Consider the following 22,194-nt stretch of genomic DNA (forward strand, 5'->3'; position numbering starts at 1 on the left):
CTAACTTAAGAATGGACTTCAGTCTTTTTAAATTGGTAGGATCTTTCCTTACAGGAGAATATCAATCTACATTAATATAATTAGACCGAAGGAAGCTCCAACTCATCAAGAACTAAACTCCCATTTCTTTTCTCTTTTAAGCCATAAGTCAACTTTACACACAAATTTAAAACAAACATCTTTTAATGGCATATCAGACCTAGTTTATTCCATTTCCCACTATTCTAGGAAGTACCAAGTTTGCAAATCCAGTCCTGATCTACATGAAGGTCCCAAGAGTATGACACTGTTGCAAGGAGGAAGAATGCCTCCTTGGATTTCCTTTCTGCTTTCATCTGCTAGAATCTCAGAAAAATAGGAGACATCGAATGCTAAAACACAGAAGTGCAAAAAGCAATTCTTTTTACATTTACATTTTCAAAGCATTTTCTTTATCCTGTGAAGCAGATAGAATTTGTATTCTCCCCATTTTGCTGATGATGAAATTGAGGTCTTCAATCATTATAGTGACTTGCATACATCATATAGCCAGGAAGTGTTTAAGCCAGGGTTTCAATACAGATCATCTGTTTCTCAGTTCATTGCATTTTCTACTATAATTCACTACATACTTTGTGAAAAATAAAGGAATTAGACCACATGATCTCAGAGGTTTGAAATGATAAGATTCCAATTAGTCCGTAAGAGGCCAATATTGAGGGCAGATCTTGGAGTCAGACAGGTCAGTGTTCAAGTCATCATTTCTAAGCAGATGATTCTCAGATCTTCCTTTCCATCTTACTCTCTCATCACACATCCAGTTTTGAACCCCTGATTTCCTATTTGATACTTCACATTGGATATCCTGAGCATTTTAACATATTCAGAACTGAACTCAGTATCTTTCCTTCCAAATCCCTCTCCTCTTCCCAAATTCCCTATTACTATTGAGGATACCACCATCTTTTGAGTCACCTAGGCTTGTACATGCAGGCATAGTCCTTGACTCCTCTTACTCCCACCAACCTCCCCCAACCAATCTATTGCCTAGTTCTGTCTATCCTTCCTTTGTGACATTTCTTGTATATACTCCCTTCTCTGCTCTGATACCAAAGGCCCTCACTACCTCTAGCCTGGACTGTTGCAAAAACCTACTGGTTGGTCTGCCTTCATCAAGTCTTTTCCCACAATAGTCCATACAGGGCTGATCTTATCACCTCCTTATTCAATAAACCCAATTGGCTTCTTCTTACTTCTAGGATCAAATAGAAAATCCTCTGGCATTTAAAGCATTTCATAACCTGTCCCTTTCCTACTTTGCTAGTCTTCTTATACTCTTTGCTCCCTCCCACATACTCTATAGTCCAATAATACTGACTTCTTTGTTATTCCTCTTCTAGGATATTCGATCTCTCAATGCTGTGAATTTTCACTGGCTGTCCTCCAACTCTGGAGTTCTCTCTTCTCATCTCTGCTTCCTGGCTTTCCTGGCTCTCTTCAAGCTAAAATCTCACCCTTTAAAAGAAGCTTTTCTGGGACCCCTTTAATGCTAATGCCTTCCTTCTGAGATTAGATGATTGCTGCCTTGGATACATTCTAACTAGGTGAACTTGGGCAGAAAAATTCCTTGCACACTGTGGTTGTTACTGTATACAATTTTCTCCTGGTTCTGCTCCTTTCACTCAGTATAAGTTCACATAAGTCCTTTCAGTCCTCTCTAAAGTCTTCCTGTTCATAATATCATATAGCACAGTGGTATTCCATTACATTCATATGCCAAAACTTGTTCAGCCATTCCCCAATTGATGGACATCCCCTTGATTTCCAGTTCACGGCCACCACAAAGAGATCTGCTATAAATATTTTTGTACATGTGGGACCTTTTCCCATTTTTATGATCTCTTTGCAATAAATACTAGAAGCAGTATCACTGGGTGAAAGGGTATGCACATTTTTGTAGCCCTTTGAGCATATTTCCAAATTGCTCTCCAGAATGGTTGGATCAGCTCAGCTCCACCAACAATGAATTAGTTCCAACTCTCCCACATCTCCAGCATTTTTCATCTTCCTGTTTTTTCAAGTTAGCCAATCTCATAGGTGTGATGTGATACCTCAGAGTTGTTTTGATTTGCATCTCTCTAATCAATAGTGATTTAGAGCATTTTTTCATGTGGCTATAGGTAGCTTTAATTTCTTCCTCTGAAAACTGCCTGTTCATATCTTTGACCATTTATCAATTGAGGAATGATTTGTATTCTTGTACATTTGACTCAGTTCTCTATATATTTTAGAAATGAGGCCTTTATCACAGATACTAGTTCTTTCCCAGTTTTCTGCTTCCCTCCTAATCTTGGTTGATTTGGGTTTTTTATGTAAAAGCTTTCCAATCTGGTGTAATCAAAATTATTCATTTTGCACTTCATAATGCTCTCTGTCTCTTGTTTGGTCATAAATTTCTCCTTTCTCCATAAATCTGATAAATGCACTATTCCTTGCTCCCCTAATTTGCCTATAGTATCAGTCTTTATACCTAGATCATGTTTCCATTTGACTTTATTCTTGTGTATGGTCAGGCATTAGTCTATGCCCAGTGTTCCCCATACTATTATCCAGTTTTGCCTGCAGTGTTTGTCAGACAATGAGTTCTTATGCCAAAAGCTGAGGTCCTTAGATTTGTCAAACTGTAGATTGCTGTATTCATTGACTACTGTGTCTTGAGTTCCTAACCTATTCCCCTGGTCTACCCCTCTGTTTCTTGGCCAGTACCAAATGGTTTTGATGATTGCTGCTTTACAATACAATTTGAGATCTGGTAGGGCTAGGTCACTTTCCCTAGTATTTCTTTTCATTAATTCCCTGATATTCTGGACCTTTTATTCTTCCAGATGAATTTTGATGTTATTTTTTTCTAGCTCTAGAAAATAATTATCTGATAATTTGATTGGTATGGCACCAAATAAGTAAATTAATTTAGGTAGAACTGTCATTTTTATTATATTGGCTCAGCCTACCTACAAGCAACTGATGTTTTCTCACTTACTCATATCTGACTTTATTTGTGCAAAAATTTTTTTGTAGTTGTGTTCATATAGTCCATGGATTTGTTTTGGTGGTTAGACTCCCAGATATTTTATAGTGTCCACTATAGCTTTAAATGGAATTTCTCTTTCTATCTCTTGTTGTTGGGCTTTGTTAGTCATAGATAGAAATGCAGATGATTCATGTGGGTTTATTTTGTAACTTGCAACTAGATTATCTAACTCGTTTAAGATCACGTGAGAAAGGCTTCCTCATTTTCAGTATGATTTTTTAAAATGTAAATATCAGGCACAAAGATGATCAAAAAAGCTGTTACCATTTTCCTGACTGGAGGAGGTCAAACCCTTCATTAATTTTGATGAAAGACAGTGTATAAGTTATCAGTGGGTCTACATCAATTTTCTTTTTCATGTAATTCTCCACTAATAGAGGAATGTGGTCTCTGGCTTTATACTCTGTGAAGGAAAAAAAATAGATAATAATGGTGTTTGAACAATAAGGCCAACTTGATGAATCAGGTAAACGTCAGTATACCATGATAGCAATGAATACAGAAAAATCCATTGACGGTAGTGTAAGAGTCTGCTTTCCATCTTCTTTTCCAGACAGCACAAGAAGCTAATTGATTGGCTAGGAGGAACAGTTTGAGGTCATAGGTCTCATGGTCATGTTCATATTCCCACCAATATTCATGTTACTCATTTTCTCAAAGACTTTGAATAACCTCTTATTACCTATTAAATAAAGACTAAATGCTTGAGCTGGTCATTCAAGGCCCTACACCATTCTGGGTTTAATTCATATTACTTAGGATCACAAATCATAAGATGGTAGATTTGAGATCTGGAAGAGACCAACTGAGTCTAATTTTCTCACTTTACAGATGAAGAAACTGAAGCCCAAAGAGGTAAATGACTTGCTCAGGGTCACACCATTCAGAAGTGTCTGAGGCAGGGTTTGTACTCAAGTTTTCTTGCTTCTGAATCCAGTGCTCTATCCACCACATCACGTTGCCCCTACACATCCACTCTGTGGCCAAACTGGACCCCTCACTTTCCTCTGTTTGCATGTTGTGCTTCTCTATCCCCATGTCTTTGTTCTAGATGACTAAAGGTCCTTGTCATCCCCTCTTACTACTGAAATTTTTGCAGTCCTTCAGGATCTAACTCAGAAACCATATTCTCCTTCCTTCCACTTGGATATGATCTTTGCTGTGTTCCTTTTATGTTCACTCCAGTGATTTATTTCAGATGAGGACTTTGAAGAATCAAATTTCACCTGTTCGTAGGACTAAGATCCTTGCACTGAACTAGGGTATGCATAGAACAGCACCGTTACTCATAATTCATATGTAAGCAATTGAATGTTCATTACATTCAGTACCCTTTTCTTTTTCCTCATCCTTCTTGGCCTCTTTGCAGCATTCAGGGTTGTTTAAAAAAACATTTCAAATTTATTATTTATTTTTAACATAAATATTTTCAAATTTTCTCTCTCTTCAACTCTTGCACCAGTTTTTGAGAAGGCAAGCAATATATAAATTACACATTTGAAATAATGCAAAATATATTTCCATATTAGCCATATTACATAAAAAGGAAAGAAAAAATTTAAAAGTAAAAAAACCATATTTCACTTTGTACTCCGAGTTCATCTATTTTTTCTATGGAAGTGAATAATGTTTTTCAGCAGGAGTCCTTCAGAATTGTCTTGAATCATTGTTTGGATCAAATAGTTAAGTCTTTCATGGTTGATCATTACAATACTGGTATTACTATGCACAATGATCTTTTGGTTTTTCTTCACTTTACTCTGTAACAGTTCATAGAGATCTTCCCAGGATTTTATAAAACCATCCCCCCACATCATGCTATGTAGCATAATATTCCATTACATAGTATTCCATTACAATTAAATTCCACAAATTGTTCATCCCCTCCTCAACTGATAGATTTTCCCTCAATTTCTAATTCTTTTCTACCTCAAAAAGACTTGCTGTAAGTATTTTTGTACATATAGGTCCTTTCCTTTTTCTTTGATCTTTCTAGGGGACAGACCTACTAGTGCTATTTATTGCTAAGTCCACAGGTAAGTTCAATTTTGTAGCCCTTTGGGCATAGTTCCAAACTGTTCTCCATACTGACTAGACTAGTTCATAACTTCAACCAACAGTGCGTTAGTGTTCCTATTTTTCCACATCCCCTCCAGCATTTGTCATTTTCTTTCTCTGTTATCCTAGACTATGATAGATGTGAGGTGTTACCTCAGAGTTGTCTTTATTTGTAATAGTGATTTTGAGCATTTTTTTCATATGGCTATGGATAACTTTCATTTCTTCTGAAAAGGACCTGGTCATATCATTTGTCTATTTATAATTGAGGAATGGCTCTTATTTTTAGAAATTTGTCTCAGTTTCCTGTGTATTTGAGAAGCAAGACTTTTATCATAGAAATTTGTTATAAGAAGTTCTGACATTACTTTATTTTCTATGATACTTTGGAGGAAAATGTAGTTTCCCTGATTATCCCTTTTAATTTGTCTGAGATCATGATTTCCATCTCTGCTTTTTTTTCCACTGCAGCTAGAGCAGAACAGATTCTGCTCCAGTTCTTTATTTTAAATCTGTGTACCTATCTCATATTTCAAGTGTGTCTCCTGTGAACAACATATTTCTGAATTCTTGTTTCTTATTCACTCAGCTATTTGCTTACATTTTATAAATAAGTCCATCCCATTCACATTCACAGCTATGATTACTATATATTTCCCTCCATCCTATTTTCTTGTCTCCATCCTTCTCCCTCTTTTTACTCTGTCCTTCCATAAAAATTTGTTTTACTACCTCCCCTAATCTGCCCTCCCTTTTATCAGCCCTCCTCTCCTTTCTTTTATCCCCCTCCATTCCTACTTCTCGGTTGGGTAAGAGAGATGTCTATATATCTTCCCTCTTTGAACCAATTCTGATGGGAGTGAAGTTCAGGTATTGCCTGCCCCATTTTTCCCTCAATGTGAAAATTCCTCCTTGCTCGCCTCTTTTATGTGAGATAATTTCTCCCATTCTTTTTCTCCATTCCCCTCTTCCCAATGCATCCTTTCTCACCCCTTAATTTTTTTTTGAGATCATCTAATATAATCAACTATTCCCTCTGTCTACATAAACTCTTTATAACTGCCAAATAATAATAAGATTCTTAGAAATTATATGTATTCAAAGGATTCATGATGGAAAATGCTATCCACATCCAGAGAAAGAACTGATGAATTCTGAATGGAAATCAATGCATGCTATTTTCACTTTATTTGTGTGTGTGTATTTTTCCTTTTGGTCTATTTCTTCTTTCACACGGTGGCTAATTTGGAGATATATTTTATAATCATGTAAACCTGTATCAGATAACCTATATCAAATCAATCATATAACCTTTATCAGATGGCTTACTCTTTTAGGGAGGGAAGAGGTGATGGAGGGAGGAAGAAAAATTTGAAACTGTTCAAAAGTGAACATTAAAATTTGCCTTTACAGGTAATTTAAAAAATAGTTTAAAATATGAAAAGAAATTATGTATTTATATAATTATACATGTGTGTACATATATAGTTATACATAAAATCTTCCAAAATAGGAGTATAAACAGCTTAACTTTATTGAGTGCTTTGGGATTTTACTTCCATGTTTACCTTTTCATGCTTCTTTTGAGTCTTGTGTTTGAACGTCAAGTGTTTTATTTATCTCTGGTTTTTTCATCAGGAATGCTTGGAATTCCTCTATTTTATTAAATATAAATTTTTCCCTCTGAAGGATTACACCCAGTTTTGATGGGGAGATTATTTTTGCTTGTAATTCTAAATCCTTTGTCTTTTGGAATCAATGCTTTGGATTATCTTATTTACTGATAGCAGCCTGGGATGACAACAACCAGTTTTAAGTTGCACCCTATACTAACCAATATTTATAAATCTGCTACAATAGCTGTAATAATACCCTTTCATTAGGAATGTGCTTGTAAATGTTTAATAAGTGACTCTCCATAAAATGTTCATAGGACACAATTTTAAGTTTAATCTGCATATTTAACATTTTGTATATCACTTTCTTAAGAATAGACAATAAACAAAACAGTAAGTCAAGTCCTTAAGTAACATTCGCCAATTTCAGAGGTATAAACGCTTACACTGATAATTTAAGAATCAGTTTCTGTGCACTGACTTGAGCGGATTCCAGCACACCCCCACCTTGAGAGAGAGAAGAGAAATACTTTTAGCTTTCCCTGTATAGGCTTTCTCTGTCCATGTACCTAGTACATACCTGGTATGTAGTAAATGTTAATAAATGTTTATTATTTGACTAATCTATTGATTGATTTTATTCCTGTCTCATTCTAGAAATATTAGCTGCTATATCTGTCTGTCCCAAAGTTTCTTGGAAATTCAAAGGAATTTTTAGAGTTAAAGCCCCCAATCATTTCAAGTTTTCTTCCTACCTCCTAATAAACTCTCTTTCAGGATCTGACCAGACAGTAGCCTCATTGGAATCAAGAGAGCTTAGATACTGTTGGTGATAATCCAATAACTCAGGTTGCAGGATTCCAGAGCCACAACCTAGGGTTAACAATACTATTGTGAGTCCTTCTGTCACCTTTCTGGTTCATATAGGGGTTCGTGGTGAAGCTCACTACCATGAGAACTAGTTTTAAGCATAGGTCATATTCATTTGAGCCACATTGAGTTAGACTGGATCATAAACTTCCATTTCTTGATTGGGGTAATGTGTCAAAGGAGGTGGTTTGTCTCAGGCCATTCCCTGTCACCTTCCTTTCCTTCTCTTCATCCCTCATTCCAATTGTTTTGAAGAAAATGCCTTTAAATAATTGGAGTACGTCATCACTTTTGTGTATCCTAATATGCTTGAGGCATATAATGTAATATTTATTGTAGTTTGTTCCTCTTCTGTCTATCCCCTGTTTTTTCTACTTCTCTTCTTTCCCTCTACTACTTCTTCCATTGCCTATTTTTTCTCCTCTGTCTCAAATATTACTATTTATATTTCCATTCCTTTAGTATTCCTTCCTTCTGCCATTACCTTGTTTACTCTTGAGAGGAGGGTCAGGATGCAAGCGAAAGAGAAGCCAAGACACGGAGATTTGCAGAAAGAAATAGTGATAGAGACAAAGGTAGAAAAAACATGACAGAACACGAGAAAGGATGAGGGGGCAAAGGAGGGAAGAAAGAGGGGAGAGAGAGAAAGAGAGACAGAGAGAGAGAGAGAGGTAGAGAGAGAGAATTTTGATTGTAGCTCAGGATTTTTGAGCAAGCCTTCCATTGTTTGACTGTGTCTTTAAAACTGGCGAGACAGAGATGTTGTTCACTCTCATTTTCACCATGTTTTCCTTTAAACTTTCTGGCGGCTCTTGTGTTTTGTGCCCCATATGGATGCCATAAACTGAACTGGTCACAGGGAAAGGCAAATCCTTCCCTTATTCCTTCTTTTTGCCCCTGGCTCCAAGAAGTGGTCCTGGGTGGTGTTCATTCTGTTTGGTCGTTTGTTCTCAGTTTCAGGTACTGGAGGGTAATTCTCATGGAAATGGGAGTGAACCATGATGACTTTGGAGCCAGGATAGCAGGTGGGGTGGTGCAGCCAGCCAGCCAAGCATGGAAACCCTGAGAAGTCAGGGTGGCTGGGATTCATGTCTTAGTGGGTTTTTGAACTTAAAACTGGGACTGTGCTCTCTGGGAACTGAATTAAGCTATGAACTAATCCTCTTCCCCACCACAGAGATTGAGGTAGTGCAGAGGGTGGGGGGGAGAAAGGATTATACCTTCCCTTTGTTGAGGGGAAAAGGGGCTAGAGATCACTATTCTTCCTTCTTTTGAGCCACTCAAATCCTTATGTGGGAGAGAGTCTTCTCTATATGTAGGAACTCATCTGGGATTGGTCCTCCTTATATTGAAACTGTGTGTAGTATAATGTTATATCACTAGCTACAATGTATAGTTGCAATGATTGAAAAACATTCCATCACACAAAACATTTAAGATAAGGAAACTGCTCATGTGTGTTAGTTATCATTTTTCTTTTAAGTTCTTTTTGGTAAAGTTAAATTAGTTTAATATGTGGCTACTTGCTGTCCGAAAACATTTTCGCTTTGTGCCCACAAAAGTAAGATATCATGGTCTTGATAGTCCTAATAGCCTCAAAGGTAAATTCAGCACTATAACCAGTCATTTCCACCACCACCTGCTGGATGGGCTTCTTGAAGTGTTGAGGATTAAGGCAATCAGTGACCCCAAGAGCTTTTGCCCTAGCCAACTTCCCTTCATTGATGTCAGTGCCAATGATCCTGGCAGCACCAGGTGCTCTGCACCCCAGAACAACTGCAGAGCCAGCACTTTCAAGCCCAAAGACAACACAGGTGGAACCAGGGGTAATCTGCACATGAAAGACACAAATTCCTAGTGAGACTTCAGTGCTGAATGAACCTGCATTATCAAAACAGAAGAAACATTCTTCACAGTCTGCCTGAGTCTTTACAAGGCTACTTGCTTGACCATTTTGGTTGGTTCAGCCATGTCTGAGTATAGATTAGGGAAAGCCTCATTCACTGAATTGCCCATCAATACATGTTCACCTGTGCTGTATTAATAGCAGCTCTATAGCCTGTGGGGAATCCACAGGTTAATATGCAGACTTTCTCCAGGGGTGCAGCATCATTAATTTTTACTACTGATATCTCATGCATCATGGTGTATTGAGTAAATGTGCTTGTTCCAGAAATGGTATACAGTTTCCTCCCTCTGCATGTAAATCTGGAGGTACCATCAAGCATCAATCCAACAGAAGAAAACACACTAGTCCATAGAGACAGACAGACACAGATCCACACAGAGAAATGAGATCCATCAGCCATGGGTAAATATGGAAGCAGAGTTAGTGGTAAGGAAGGGGCTTACTCTTCCTTCAGGCAACAGCTGTCCTTGGCATGTAAGCAGGAGTCACATTTTTGGCATTGAGGTAGAGCAGGCATTAATACTTTATCTCCCAACGGAGGAAAACAGAAGAAATGATTGTCTATATGGATGGAGAGAAAAGTTGAACAGAATCAGAATGAAATGTGGAGATAATTCAGCAAGTTGTGTACATTGAATTTCATAAAAAAATAACTCATGAAACTGTAATGAAATTTTGTCACATAACTGGTGTTAATGCAAATGTTCTTTGCTTGGAAGAAGCAATTTTGCTCTTGGCCAGGCAAATGACTATATGGATGTAAGGGTAGCTGTTGGCTTTATGAACATCAATTCTCTGGCATTTTAAGCCTTGCAAAGCCACAACATGCTCCAGGGTTAGTACAACATCTGTGTCTTACACTCCCTGAAAAACTTTTGTGCTGGAGGCTAATGGCTCTGAGCACCCTCTTTTCTGCTACTTGCTAATAAACTTAAAAAAATCTCTATATACCAACAGTTGTTTAGTGTCTTACACAATCCTCTTTTTTGTTCTTATTTGTATATCAACATATTTGTGTTCATTTATACTGTTAAATTTAGAATAAAGAAGAAAATTTAAAAGTTAAAAAATTGAAGTGATCTTCTTGTAACACCTCTACCTCGTTTAACACTTTCACCTTATTCAGTCCTGTGTCCTCTGATTCCTTTCCTTAAAATCACTCCTAGACCCTCACTCTCTAATCTCTGGTCTTTCCTCATCAACTGGCTTATTCCCTACTAAACCTCACTAGATCTCCCTCATCTTTAACAAGCCCTTACTTGACTCTACCATCTCCTCAAACCATCCTTCTTATCTTTGCCTGCATTTCACAGACAAACTCAAAAGTTGTTTCCATTCTTTGGCTTCCAATTCCTCTCCCTGTCACTCCCTTTTCAACTCCTTCCAATTTGGCTCCAAAACTTATTACTCAGCTCAACATGCTCTCCCTTGAATTGCTCCCTTACTCGCCAAATCCAATGGCATGTTCTTAAATCTCATCTTTCTTGCCCTGTCTACAGCATTTAATGCTACTGACCAGTGTCTCTTTCTGAATTCTGAATTTTCTCTTCTCATGGTGTTGCCTTCTAGTGAAAGACCAACTGAGCACTCTGATACTCATCTTTTTCCAGTGGAAGATACACATACACACACACACAATATACACAATGTACACATATGGGCACATACACATATTTTTATATACACACATATACATACACATATACAGAAAACATACTATACTTATACATGCATACAATTATACATGCATACATACTATTTAGATATCTATAATCGTTCTCTGTATAGACATATACATTGGTATACATCGATGTCAGACCATACTGTTCTTTTTTCTCCTCTGTTTCTCAGAGGGTGGATAAAGTCTTCCTTCACAGGTCCAAAGGTTTATAGTCTAATAGAGGATTTGGCAATCTAATAATCTTCTAAACCTCTTACAGATCTGAATCTTATTATCTGTTTATATATGTGTTAATCTACTCCAAAATCCCTTTCCTTTTTGTAGAGAATGTGATAATTTTTTGTAGAGGGGTGGAAAGGAGTTTTTGACATCATACCCCATTTTGTGCTCCATCCTCACCTGGTTTCACACTGCTCACACCTTCTCCAATGCTTTCTACTACTCCAGCTCCTTCATGTCCCAAAATTGCAGGTAAAAGTGTCTTATTTTTTCCTTTTACCATGTGATTATCTGAACCACAGATCCCTGAAGATATAACCTGCATGACAATTAAATGGCATCAAATATAGCAGAATATTTTCTTCCTATAATATCAGAGGTTCACTCTGTATAGTGTATACTTGCATAGTATACTTAGAAAACCCTGTAACAACAGAAGATCAAAGTGTCTCACATATAATCCTCTTTCTCCTTCTTTGTATATCAGAATGTTTGTTTGTAAAACTGGGGAGTCAGGGGCAGGTAGGTGACCCAGTTATCCTTAGATGGTTGTTTTCCACCTTGATTCAGGTATGAGCAAGCCAGATTTGGAAAGTAAGTGGTTCTAAAGAGAACAATTCAACATATTCTGTTCTGGTTCCGGTGAATTACCTATATTTTCTCCCCCCAATTGGTTGACACTCTTAGCTTGATCAGATAGATCTGACCTAATGCATATTAAAACTGATAAAGCAGGTTACACACTCCACCTCAACACTGTTGATGTTTTCAGTCATGTTTGACTCTTTGTGACCCAATTTGGGGTTTCTTGGCAAAGATAGTGGAGTGATTTGCCATTTCCTTCTTGAGCTTATTTTACAAATGAGAAAACTGAGGCAAACAGGGTTAAGTGACTTGCTCAGGGCAACACTGCTAGCAAGTGTCTATGGTTGGATTTGAACTCAGGTCTTCCTGACTCTGGGTCTGGTGCTCTATGTGGTTCACTCTCTAGTTGCCCTGTCTGACCTCATACTAGGTGCTTAATGACTTTTAGGCAGTGCCTAAAAGTATAGCAGAGGGAACTTCATCAACATTCTTACCTTTTATAGTCAGTCAGAGCACACAACTGGGATCAAACAGAAAGAGTCTAACTTCTCTTTTATTGGAAATCCCTTCAAACACTTGAAATCAGTTCTCCTGCCATTCCCCCCAAATCTTTTCTCCAGGCTAACTATCCCAATCCCTTCTGCTGATGCTCACATGACATGAGCCCAAGGACTTTTACAATGCTGATTCTCCTCCCTTTTTGCTGTCTAATTTATTAATGGTATTCCTGAAGTGAGGCACCCAAAGGTGAACATATTTCAAACATGATCAGACCAGGGCATCATTTCCATGATAATAGACATTCTGCCTCTCATTGTAGCCTAAAACTCAGTTAAAATAGAATCATATTGTTTGAATCATCTTGATCATAAGGTCCATTGAAATCCTTAGATCTTTTTCATACAAATTGCTATCCAGCTTTGTTTCCTCCATCTTTTACTTCTGAAATTCATTTTTTGAACTGAACTGTAAGCCTTTATATTTATAACTATCAAATTAAAAAAATTTGGATTGAAGCTCAGTGTTTGAACATAACAAGATCTTTTAGCATCCTCATTCTGTCATTCAGTGTGTTATTTATAACTCCTATTATTGTGTCATCTGAAAATCTGATTAGTATGCTATTTATGCCTTCATTCAAGTCATTGGTCATAATGCTTAAATAGCTCAGATACCAGGGTCATTCCAATAGAGACCTCCTTCTAAGCTGATACTAATCCATTATGGCTACTATAATAGCAATATAAATGGCTTTTTCCAAGGAATTGAGCTACAAATGGGAGGAATGATGTAAGACAATATGCAGTGGGATTAATAGGAAGAAGTGAGGGTTTTTTAAGGATAACTTGGTGCCTGCTTGTTAGTAGTAGTTGGGGAGGGAGACTGATGTTTAGTAAAAGAATGAAGATGACAGAGGGGGCAAATTGCTGGAAAAGATGGGGTGCAATGGAATTAAGGGTAAATATATAGAAGTTTGACTTGGTAAGAGAAGGGATGAGGATGAAGGAGGACATAGTGGGAGAAGACATCTGAGTGTTGTTAGATGAAAAGGAAGGAAGAAGAAAGAACTTTCAGCAAATGCTCTGAATTTTCCAGTGCAATAGAAAACAAAGATTTGAGGAGACAGGAACTGGTTTGGAATAGTCACTGTGGTGGGTAGAGTCAATTAATTAGGGAAGACTGCCTTAATGTAATGAGTACTCAGTTGAGATCAGCTAGCACAAATTTATGGTGGACCCAGTGAGAAATTTCATCGTTTTCTCCAGCACCATGAGTAGAAGTTGCCTAAAGAATAGTGGACATAATCCAAGATTGGGTCTTGGCAAAGTTAGTGGAGCATTTATGGGAAGAGACAGGCAAGCCTGCACAGGACGAGAAGACACTGGTGGATTTTTATCTACATTTTGTCAAAATATTTTGGACATATCCTGTTTTCCAGAGCTAAGGCCTAACAAGTTGAATGAGTTCCAGCTTTGGCACAACAATAATCCTTCATGTTCAGGATGACATCACCCTCTGGTAAAGTGTGTTACTTGGACCAGCATCTGGTGTTCACTGAGGGTTTAGCTCCCCCTATTTCCTAGGGCCATTTGTGACATATTCACAGTCACTGAGAGGTACTGTACTCCTGTTCCTGCCACAGAACTCTAGTTCTGTACCTGCTAGGGTGGCCATGACTCTGAAGACAATGACTGTTACCATGGAACTCAAGAATGCCCATATTGTCCCAAGGAATGCTGACCATGAGAACTCCCTCAAGATGTAAAAATGATTTTATTGGGGGTCAACCCCTTTCATGTATATAAGTGGCCTCAGCCTTAACAGTCTTAAGTGAGGAGGGGTGGCTTCCATATGTCATTTTCCTCACTCTGAAATTAATTAAACTTGTGTTTATGTCCTGACTCTCCTGTCTCTAGCCTGCTCTGTTTGTGGCCATATAGGTTAGAGGCTAATTCTGATCCAGTTGACATCAATTGGTGTCAGAAGTGGGATCTGACCTTGAAGAGTGCCCAGTGGATCATCTGTTAGGATTGGACTAGATGCCCTGGAGATTTATTTCTCCCAAGTCTGACATATAACTAAAACAATATAAAAGTCTTCTAAATTCAGAAAGAAATAAAATACTAAGGGGATAAGGGGTGGGAAGAGGATAAAAGACAGCTCTCTATAGGGGAGACTGAGGGAATAGGTTAAAGGGTGGTTATAGAAGGGTGTTTGGATTAATGGGAATGGGAGGATAAGGAAGGAATCCTTGGGGGGATGAGAGGAATTTTTAGAGGGGAGGGTGAGGTTAAAGGGGCTGTAGAGAAGGAGTTTTGATTTATCAGAATGGCAGAACAGAGGGTTTATTGGAGAGGGAGCTAGATTAAGTAATAGGAAAGCAAGGTAGTGGGCAGAAGTGAAGTAGAGGAGTCAGGAAGGATAGGAAATAAGAGATACCCACAAACATAAAATAAAGACCAGGAGTAGGACTTGTTAGGGAAAGTATATGTTTATATGAATATACATGTATATTCACATGTATATAGCTATATATAAATGTATCCATGAATAATTGTAGTATTCATAATTGTAGTGAGGGAAGAGTGAAAAAAGAACAAAGTAAAAAGTACTTAGCAGAGAGAAAAAGAAAACCTACAAGGAAGCAAAAGAAAAAATAGATAGCTCTCAACACAAGACACAGTATTTATTACATAGGCTTTCTTGAAATGGAAATTTATTGCTATGTATTTTGACTCCTCTCTTACATTCAGCTGTGCACATGACATGTTCTTTTTTCTTTTCTCATTTTGGCTTCCAAAGTTTATCTATAATGGAAATTCAAGCTTTGAGTTTTAGTTTTAAGTTAGTAATATGTTTCGATAATAAGTTCTCAAAATTGGATTGAGTATTAATTAAGGATCAATTGGATCTTAAACAAAAACTGCATTGATAAGGGCACAGCAAGTTAAATTATTTTCCCATTTTATATTTGTCTGATAATCTTAAGAGACAGAAGAGTTCATCTTCAGTTAGACCCTCATAAATTTTTAACAGACTTTTATATCAGGTGCAGGATTTAGGTCAAGTGATATCTAAATTGAAATTCTATGAAGTTTGGAAAACCAAACCATATTGTCAGAATTATATGGGACCTCTAGATTTGGATCCAGAGAAGCTGCTTTTAGAGTTGTCCTGAGAGTGAAGTTGTTAATCTTTAAGTTTTCTTGGTTATCTTGATGACATGTAAATCTCCCTTCTCAGAACAAGTCCAATGTGAGCCCTCTCAGTAATTTAATATGTACCTAATTTAATGTATTTATGCAGTTATGGGAATTGTGAGAAAACCTTTATTGGATTGTTTAATTCTTGATCATCTGAAGCAAGTCCCTGCTCTTGAGTAGACACACCCAGAAGCTGCAGACATCTAGATGTTCTCAGCTGTCCCAAGATTCCTGAACCTGCTGTCTTAGTCTTATATGTCTCCTCTTTTGTTATGTACCCAACCATCAAGGTTGTGATTCAAACCATTGTTCCCATTTTCTTACAGCGGCATTCTTGTTTCCCACCTCACTCAAACAATGGTTAAGAATTACACTTGGGACACATGTCCCCTAAACACCTGGGTAATATCTCATGGTATATACCTGCCTTTCTTTTATTGGCCAGATGGGTAGGGGTTCTTTAAGCTCTCCTCCCTTTGTTCAAAAGGGGGAAATGTAAAGTTATTTTGGAGATACCCTGTTTTCCAGAGTTAAGGTCTAATAAGGAGGCTGTGCCTTGAGCTTGGCATAACAATAATTCTTTGTGCTCAGGATGATTATCACCCCCTGTCAGAATGTATTGCTTGGACCAGCACCAGGTATTCCATGAGGGATTTAGCTCTCCCTTTTTCCTGGGGCCATCTGTCACATGTTCATAATTACTGACAGGTACTGTACCCATGTTTCTGTTACAGAGCTCTGTTTCTCTCTCTGACAGGGTGACCACAACCCCTAAGACTTGAGATAATGACTATTCCCACAGGATTCAGGAATGCTTCTATTATTCCAAGAAATGTCAACCATGAGAACTATCTCAAGATGTAAGGATGATTGTGATGTGGGCCAACCCCTTTCATATATACAGAATTGCCAGACTTACTAGCCATAGACCCTCCTTTTTGACAAGAGGGGAGGCTTTCTGTGTGTTTGTCATTTCCCTCACTCTGAAATTAATTAAACTTCTGCTTGTGTCCTGTGTCTCCTGTCTCTAGGTTGCTCTGTTGGTTTGATTCCAGTCACTTACAGGTTAGGGACGGTTCTGATCCTGTTGACACTTTAGAGGGAGAGCTCACATGGATGTTTTCCCAGATTCATCCCCTGAAGTGCACAGAACAATATATATTACAGTTGTGAGAAATTGCCTCCCAAATCTCTTTCAGTTACTTAATAATGATTAATTATTGTTCAAACCCTGTAGATAAAAGGTTCTTAATCTATGTAGAGTCATAAATCCCACTTTTGGCAGTCTGGTAAAGCTATGGGCTGCTTCTCAGAACTGTGTTTTTAAATATTTGAAGGGAATGCTAAATTTCAGTTAGTGGTTAGGAAAGATAAAGATCGATTTTTTTCCTGTCCAAGTTCATGGACCAACTGAAATCCATTCAAGGACCAGTCCTAGGATAATAACCTCTCTTTATTGGAAGGGAAACAGAAATTTCTAGAAATTGTTTTCCAGATATCCAAATTTCTATTTAACATTTGCTAATCAAAATTCACTCAACTTCATGCTTCCATCCCTCCCCCACCCATCACCACAGAGCATTCATTACCATTCACTCTCATGTTTATGGTTTCTGTACTTAGTATTCCACCTTGGTTGATGAAAAATGCCTGGTACAATTGATTAAATAGGAGATTTAAGACAGGAAATAAATCTGTGATTTCATTGGTATAGTGGACTCCAGGATGGTGAAACTCCCTCTATCAGTGCAGGTTAATACTTTCCCCCCAACTCATAGTCTTAGAGAGTTGCCTAGAACACAATTACATTATTACCCAAAGTCACACAGTCACATTGTATCAGGAGGGAATTGAACACTTTTTTTTTTTTTTCTGGCTTCAAGACCAGCTCTCTTTTCAGCTATCTCTCATGAGTAAGTAGCAAGTTTAATGCACAGAAGTCTTGCCCTAGTGTGTTGTTTAGTTGTGTTCAACTCTATATGACCCCATTCGGGGTTTTCTTGGTAGAGAGTGTTTTGCCATTTCCTTCTCCAGCTCTTCTTATAGATGAGGAAACTGAGGCAAACAGGGTTTGGCCCAAGGTCACACAGCTAGTAAGTCTGAGGCCAGATATGAACTCAGGAAGATGAGTCTTTCTGACTCCAGACCTGGCACTCTATCCACTGTGCCACTCAGCTGCCCTTGATAACTATCTAGGAAAAAATTGGGTCAATACATCTTACTGGGAAAATAAATGTATAATGTTTGCAGAGCATTGTATCATTTGCTTGACAAGTATAGATGTTCAGGTTTTTATCTTACCATTTTGGGGGAAATGGAGATTGTTATTTACCAAGCAAAAGATTATTTTAATGAAGCAATTGTTAATTGTAAAGCAAGTGGGTATGTTTTTGAGAGTATCGATCTAATAGCCTTTGAGATACATTTTTTACATTTTTGCATTCTCTCTGTTTTTTTCTCCAAAGAAGAGTGGCTAATAACGATGATAATGATAGAGCTCAAGGTATTACAATAAGTCGTAGGGATTTTTTCCTCCCAGAAAATAAAGACATCGGATTTGGAGCTCTTTACAATCTGCCACCACCCTGGGTTTTCAGACTTTCCACTTCCTTCAAGGTTCATTTCAGATGTCGCCTTCTATAGGAAGCTTTTCCTCACCCCCATGGTTGTTGGGGTCCCATATCTCTCCCTCCTGACATTAAGCTGCATTTACTTATCTGTACACATGTATCTTCCCAGTAGGGTAAAAGCAGCTTGAGGGAAGAGACTTTTCTATTTTTAAATGTCTTTATACTCCCTAGTGCTTTGCACATAGAAATGTACAACATTTCTTGATTTGGATTGAATTGCATATAATGTCTCTTCCAGTAGTGTTCTGCAAAATGGCCCTGGGTTTGTTGCTATGCATATGGTGGGAGATGTGACCCCTTAATTGCTGAACAAATGCTGACCCCAACACTGTTTATGATGAAGAGCTTTTATCAGTTGATTGCAGAGAGAGGACCTCAAAAGAGGGAATCTAAAGAGAAAATGGCTATGAACTTTTGAATAATGAAAAAAATACGTATACCAATACAAGACTAAAACCATTAAGTCTTCATTTCCAGAGACAAGAATTCCTATTGAGTTTTTATTTATTATGATATGATCATAAATAACAACTTTATCTTAATTTGAATCTCTCCAGCCTTTGGTAGATCAACTTCCACCTCCTCAATAGATAAGGGAGATCACTTGTCCAGGCAATGATTGCCCTGCATATAATAACCTATAAAACAGATACAATAAAATAGAATAAGATCCTAACAGAAGCTGAAATTATGTTTGGTATCCCTTTTATTATACGGTGTGTCTCTCTTGGTATCTTTTCAAACTGGAGATGCTTTTTTTTTGCTTTATTTTTTTAATCTAAATTTATTTGTTTTCAACATTCATTTCCACAAAATTTTGCGTTCCAAATTTTCTCCCCATTTCTCCCCTTCCCCACCCCAAAACGCCGAGCATTCTAATTACCCCTATTACCAATCTGTCCTCCCTTCTAACATCTCTCCCTTCCCTTATCCCCATCTTCTCTTTTGTCCTGTAGGGCAAGATAACTTTCTATACCCCATTACCTGTATTTCTTATTTCCTAGTAGCAAGAACAATACTCAACAGTTGTTCCTAAAACTTTGACTTCCAACTTCTTTTCCTCCCTCCCTCCCCACCCATTCCCTTTGGGAAGGCAAGCAATTCAATATAGGCCATATCTGTGTAGTTTTGCAAATGACTTCCATAGTAGTCGTGTTGTGTAAGACTAACTATATTTCCCTCCATCCTATCCTGCCCCCCCATTGCTTCTATTCTCTCTTTTGATCCTGTCCCTCCCCAAGAATGTTGACTTCAAATTGCTCCCTCCTCCCATTGTCCTCCCTTCCATCACCCCCCCTACCCTGCTCATCCCCTTCTCCCCCCTTTCCTGTATTGTAAGATAGGTTTTCATACCAAAATGAGTGTGCATTTTATTCCTTCCTTTAGTTGAATGTGATGAGAGTAAGCTTCATGTTTTTCTATCTCCTCCCCTCTTTTTCCCTCCACTGAAAAGTCTTTTACTTGCCTCTTTAATGAGAGATAATTTGCCCCATTCCATTTCTCCCTTTCTCCTCCCAATATATTTCTCTCTCACTGCTTCATTTCATGATTTGAAGATATGATCCCATCCTATTCAATTCACTCTGTGCTCTCTGTCTCTGTCTCTGTCTGTCTCTCTCTTTCTCTATGTGTGTGTGTGTGTGTGTGTGTGTGTGTGTGTGTGTGTGTGTGTGTAATCCCACCCACTACCCAGATACTGAAAAAAGTTTCAAGAGTTACAAATACTGTTTTTCCCTGTAGGAATGTAAATAGTTCAATGTTAGTAGGTCTCTTATGACTTCTCTTTGCTGTTTACCTTTTCATGCTTCTCTTCATTCTTGTGTTTGAAAGTCAAATTTTCTCTTCAGTTCTGGTCTTTTCATCAAGAATGCTTGAAAGTCTTCTATTTCATTGAAAGACCATTTTTTTCCCCTGAAGTATTATACTCAGTTTTTCTGGTTACATGATTCTTGGTTTTGGTCCTAGTTCCTTTGATGGAATATCATATTCCACACCCTTTGATCCCTTAATGTAGAAGCTGCTAGATCTTGTGTTATCCTGATTGTATTTCCACAATACTTGAATTGTTTCTTTTTAGCTGCTTGCAGTATTTTCTCCTCGACCATGAAACTCTGGAATTTGGCCACAATGTTCCTAGGAGTTTCTCTTTTTGGATCTCTTTCAGGAGGTGATTGGTGGATTCTTTCAATATTTATTTTGCCCTCTGGTTCTAGAATATCATGATAATTTCGTGAAAGATGATGACTAGGATCTTTTTTTGATCAAGGCTTTCAGGTAGTCCCATAATTTTTAAATTGTCTCTCCTGGATCTATTTTCCAGGTCAGTTGTTTTTCCAATGAGATATTTCACATTATCTTCCATTTTTTCATTCTTTTGGTTTTGTTTTGTGATTTCTTGGTTTCTCATAAAGTCATTAGCCTCCATCTGTTCCATTGTAATTTTGAAAGAACTCTTTTCTTCAGCGAGCTTTTGAACCTCCTTTTCCATTTGGCTAATTCTGCTTTTGAAAGCATTCTTCTCCTCATTGGCTTTTTGAACCTCTTATGCCAATTGAGTTAGCCTATTTTTCAAGGTGTTTTTTTCTTCAGCATTTTTTTTGGGTCTCCTTTAGCAAGGTGTTGACCTGCTTTTCATGCTTTTCTTGCATCTCTCTCATTTCTCTTCACAATTTTTCCTCCACCTCTCTTACTTGATTTTCCAAATCCTTTTTGAGCTCTTCCATGACCTGAGCCCATTGAATATTTGTTTTGGATGTTTGGGATACAGAAGCCTTGACTTTTTTATGTCTTTCCCTGATGGTAAGCATTGTTCTTCCTCATCTGAAAGGATGGGAGAAGATACCTGTTCACCAAGATAGTAACCTTCTATAGTCTTATTTTTTCCCCCTTTTTTGGGCATTTTCCCCAACCAGCTAATTGACTTTTGGGTCCTTTGTTAAGAGTAGGGTATACTCTGGGAATCTGTAAGTTCTCAGTTCCTCCAAGGTGGCACAATCAAGTGTGTACTGGTCTAGGCTCAGAGAGGAATCTTTGTGCCCAGAATGTTAGCAGAGTTTCCTCTCCACAGCCACCTGGCCTCCAGTTCTGCCAAGTCAGCACTGGGGGCTGATTTTCAGATAAGCTGGATGGGCAGGGCCACCATTCAGTGTGAAACAAAGACCAGTTCCCCCAGGGCCTCCACACAGGGCCCAGGGAAGAATCAGCTGGTGAGTGCCCCTAAGGGTTTTTTATGTCCCAACAATGGATCTGGCTGCTGTGCTTGAGATCTGGCCTCTGAGGCAGCTGCCTGCCCCCAGAGGTATGGGAAGGCCCTTCTCCCTTCCCAGCCAGCTGAAAAAACCCCATCACTGATCTTTGAGTTGAGGGATCTGGGAACCGCTGCTACTGGGACTGGGGAATTCCGCAACTGGAGATTCTGACCCCGAGGGCTGTTCACGAGCTGCACTGCGAGGCCAAGGCTGGGCTGGGCTCTATGTTCTGCTCTGTGTCCAGTGCAACAGATGTTTCCCTTGGGCCTTTCAGGTCACCATGGGCTGGAAATCTCCTCCACTCTGTTGTTATCCACTTCTGCTGCTCTAGAATTTGTTGAGAGTCCCTCTCTACAGGTATTTTGTGGGCTGTGTGGGGAGAGCCTCCGTATCTTTGCCTTTCTACTCTGCCATCTTGGCTCCACCCCGCTGGAGATGGTTTTCTAACCTGTACATTTTGGACAAATATAAAAATAAAGATCTGAAGTGCCAAGTACTTTGCTAAGTGTTTTACAAATAATCTCTTATTTGATCCTCACAAAAACCCTAGGAGGTAGGTGCTATTATTATCCTCATTTTACAGATGAGGAAACTGAGCAGCAAA

At 38.3% G+C, this 22,194-nt stretch overlaps 1 pseudogene; it reads right to left on the reverse strand.

Moving 5' to 3' along the window:
- Window positions 1-346: 346 nt before the first annotated feature.
- The window catches only part of LOC140514766 (alcohol dehydrogenase 1-like), a 30,307-nt pseudogene continuing 8,459 nt past the window's right edge, over window positions 347-22,194 (reverse strand).

The sequence above is a fragment of the Notamacropus eugenii genome, chromosome 7, assembly GCF_028372415.1.
Source record: "Notamacropus eugenii isolate mMacEug1 chromosome 7, mMacEug1.pri_v2, whole genome shotgun sequence".
Taxonomy (NCBI): domain Eukaryota; kingdom Metazoa; phylum Chordata; class Mammalia; order Diprotodontia; family Macropodidae; genus Notamacropus; species Notamacropus eugenii.